General features: G+C 31.3%; 1 protein-coding gene across 1 annotated transcript in view; it reads left to right on the forward strand.

Moving 5' to 3' along the window:
* LOC106473974 (protein archease-like) overlaps positions 1-4500 on the forward strand; it is a 41725-nt gene that overhangs the window by 21495 nt on the left and 15730 nt on the right. Inside the window, exon 5 of the mRNA XM_013934663.2 lies at positions 449-459. The gene's annotated coding sequence lies outside the window, so the exon portion shown is untranslated. The remainder of the gene's footprint in view (positions 1-448; positions 460-4500) is intronic.

Here is a 4500-nt window from a genome sequence, read left to right on the forward strand (position 1 = left end):
TTTTTAAAGTGATATTAAATCCTCCTTCAGGGCTAAATAAGTTTCTTCTATTTCTAGGCTAAATGCAATGTAAGTTATTCATAGTCATCATAATAGGATCAGTCATTTATTCTGTATTTTTGTGACCTTTAATAGAACCTGTGTGAGGGAAGTTAAAGTGTGGAAGAATTAGATACTGTAATCCTTTTAGGAATAAGATATGTATATTTTATTGCTTGTAAGTTATTTATTTCTGCCATACATTGATTAAAAAATTACTTTCTGTGTTGCATATATATGTATGTACAATGCTTGCTTGTTTTAAGATTTTTTTTCTGTTATTCACACATGAAAAGTGTGTTTATATGGTCATTAAGATTAACAAAGAATTTTTTTGTCTGTAACTAGATAAAAGGAGTTTCTTTATATGATACTCTTGTTATTCTTATAAACCTACATTTTTTTTCAGGATCCATGCTTGTATCCTTTGCCATCAGAAGATATGTAATATTCCCATGTCACTGTATTTGTAAAAGTTATCAAGCTGTTATTTGTAAAATTTGAGTAAAATATTTTACTGAACTCTTCATAGCTTTGATTTATTCATGTAAAATAATTTTTATATATTTTTTTATATGAATTGTAGTTGCCATTTCAAACTGTAGGAGATAAGTGTTAAAACATTCTTGATCATATAAGGGAAATGTTTGAGCTCATGTTTTAGTTTGAATGTGTTTTGATCTTTTACACACAAGTTTTTTGCTTTTTTTATAGGTGTAAGATAGAACCAAAAATAAGCATAAAGTTTATTTTGTATCAAACCAAGTTTCAACTACAGTGTAATAACAAAATGATGCAATATAAGGACCCCATGATTAGTAAATAGTAAAAGTCAGTCAGAGGTCTATTAAGTGAGAAGGTTTGATGCTTTGGAATATGTCATTTGAAAAAAATAAAGATTTTTTAATGCATTTTGAGAGTGACTGGTAAAAAGTAAAATGTTTTAATGTTATTTCAGTTACATGGTGATAAACACAGATCAACTGTACTTTGTAATTAAACAGTTGTAAATCTAACTTATATGGAAGTATCAGTTACTGTACAAGTTGAAAGTGAAATATTATCTCTTAGCAACAAGAAACTTTAATAAAGTGCAACTAGACTGTTATAGATTATCAGCCTTCTTTTTGATAATATTCTATACTGCCTTGTAGTGCTCTTTCTTGTGTATGCAAACATCAAGAATGTTTGAGTGATATGGATGGGACAAATACTGGAGATCAGTAATCGAATAAAAATACATAGGAATGTATTCATGAATACTTTGTCAGTTAATATGTAATAATGATAAAACAGCAGATGATAAGATTTCAATACTTTTATGAAATAAACGTTTTAGAAACTGAAACAAACTTTGAACAAATATAACATTTCAATACTTTTATTTTTCAGAATGCAGTAACAAAGTTTTTAGAATAAAAGTATACTTTTAAAGGATACTTATAGATGTTATAATTGTCCATAATTCTTTATGAACATCAGTTTCTCAAATATCTTGTCAGTGAGGTGGGAGCAATTAGGTGTGAAGGTTCTGCCTCCAATGCTAAACAAACACTCAACAGGGGAAGAGGATGCTGGAACACTCGGGTAGCATTTGGCTAGTAGAGATAGGGTAGTAAAGTGTTTTTCATGGATCTTCCAATAACCTAGAGGGCTGCTTTCTTCAGGAATGTAAGAACCATCAAGGTAGGTGTTGATCTTTATATCCTCTGAAGATGAGGTGGATGGTTTCTTGGAGGCAGCAAAAAACTAAAGAGCTTACTTCTTTTGTGAGGGATTTACATTTCTCTTTTGGTTCCATGGTTGTAGGATTATTTGTTGAGGAAACTTTCTCGACTTCTTGGTGCAGGAGTATTCGATTAGATTCATAAACCATAGGTCTAGCTAAAATTCTGATCAAGTTTAAATCTGGGATCCAATGCTGCAGCCAAGCAGACAACACTTTGTTGCTCATATTGAGTTGGCTAGATGTGAACAGATTTCTTCAGTGCTGAAACAAGTTTGAAATTATATCTGGACTGCATGCTGTCACTCTCAGTCGTCAGCCATAAATACATGGCACTACATAACTGGAGGTAACAATGTTCTGACCCTGGGCGAAATCTGTTGCCTCTTCAAAAGGTGTCAGTATTGTCACCAAACCTGCAAGCACAGTTCAATCATGAAAAGTAAATTTCGATGTACCAGTATCTAGATTATCCAACTTATCCTGGGGAATCTTCAATAGAGACCATTGTGTTGGTGTTACCAACTGAACTCTGGCCTCTCCCTCAAGTAGATCAGTTGCTTGCATTGATTTTTGATTTGATGGCTGATGTTTTGGAAATTACTTTCAGCAGTGGTCCAGCTTTTTTTATGCCATCCTTAACCACAAGCTGTAGTGTGTGGGAAAAGCAGGGGTCATGTTCAGGAAGAAATTTAGATAAGTTGTTTGTGGATTTAGATTCATCCAAAAGTTTCTTTTCTGAATCACTATCTGTAGATGAGCTATCACCATCTCTCACACTAGGTAGTGTTTGTGGTTCAAATCCAAGTAAGCAGAAAGCCTTGCTTATGTTAGATACATTATCAGATGTCACATATGACACCTTGTTGTTGATGCTAAAAAGATTGAGCTGCAGTGTTATAAGATGTGTGACGCCACTTGAAACGCCAGCATGACTATTTGCATTTTCCAGTCAAATATAAAACGACCAGTGACTCGAAGATATCTGTACATTTGTCTGCTACTCCAGATATCCATAGTGGCATTGAAGTTGGGTACAAATTGCAGTAGAGAGATGACTTTTTCTTGGAATTTATCAAACCTGCTCTCGATCAACATTGTGGACAGATGCTTGCGACTGGGAAGAATGTACTGAGAATCCATGGCAGCCGTTAGATCTTGAAAATCTTTTGACTCCACCACTGAGAAGAGTTGCAGTGTACTGACAGTAAAAGTGATGAATTTGTTACTGATGTGCTTCTGAAAAGGGTGTGTAGACTTGTACTTAATTGATTCTATACAGTACTCTGCAACATTTGGGCAGAAGTACCAGAGACAGATGTAGACTTCTGTAGCTCTGCCTCCTGATTATGCTAGAAATACAAAAGTGTATCTCAATTATATAATATAGAATATAGCTTATAATGAAAATAATAAAAACATATAATAATAAATAAAATGATAAATATAGTTCAAAACATGAGAATGAAGCTTGTATCAAAAGAGAAATTAACGTGCCTCAGTTGTAATATTGACACTCTAGAAATTTAATGAGTACAAAAGTTGAAATTTACTTTTACAATATTAAGTATTAACTAAATCATTCAGTTACTACAAATACTATGGCAAAGACAATAGGGATTAAATGTGATGGAAATGGTGTCAGCAGGTGACAGGATAGAAGTTAAGTGTTTGAATGGTTTTAACACCAGCATCATAGATAGGGCATGTATCAAACTTCAAAACAATGAAAAATATTGTTATCTCTGACCTTTAACAAAACACAACAAATTTGTTTCATTTCTTTTTGTGCCAGAAATTGCTAATAAAATTACTAGACTTTTTAATAATTTAAGCATTGATGTAAAAACTGTATTCAAACCCTCAAATAAAATTAACATCGTACTACCTAACTTGAAAGTATCCCTATGAAAAGAACAAAAACAGGGCATATACAGTAACCCATGTGGAAATAAATAAATAGGGCAAACATCAGATCCCTTAGAAATAAGATGCAAAGAACATCAAAGTTATATGCATAGAGGTGATTTCCAGTTATCTGCCTTAAGATATCAATATGGAACAGGTCACAAAATACTTTGGGATGAAATTCTTCTCCTACACCAACCTAAAACTAAGAAAGAAAGAGACTGAAAGAAACTATAGAAATCATCAAAACAAATGGCCTCTTGCTAAACCATGATAATGACCCCTAGCAACATCAGCTGAACTTGGCAAGGTTTATTCAAGTATTCACCATTCATACACTTCACCTCTATCTATATCCTGTCACCTGCTGACACCAGTTCTGTCACATTTAATTCCTATTGTCTTTGTAACAATATATAAATCTTGGATTGATTAGTACTGCTCTTACCTGAAGAAGACAGACCAATGTCATGTCTAAACATGTATGTTCCACTATCAGTAAAACGTTTCCTTATGCTTATAAATCGTTGTTTGCCTATTTATTAAGTATGCATGTATGTATGTCAAAAGCTGTTTTTAAACAGTGTAGTTTACTGATAGGAATATATATATATATATATATATATATATATATATATATATATTATATATATATATATATATATATATATATATATATATATATATATATATATATATATATATATATATATATATATATATATATATATATATATATATATATATATATATATATATATATATATATATATATATATATATATATATATATATATATATATATATATATATATATATATATATAT

Source organism: Limulus polyphemus, unplaced genomic scaffold (assembly GCF_000517525.1).
Source record: "Limulus polyphemus unplaced genomic scaffold, Limulus_polyphemus-2.1.2 Scaffold6691, whole genome shotgun sequence".
NCBI classification, from domain to species: Eukaryota; Metazoa; Arthropoda; class Merostomata; order Xiphosura; family Limulidae; genus Limulus; species Limulus polyphemus.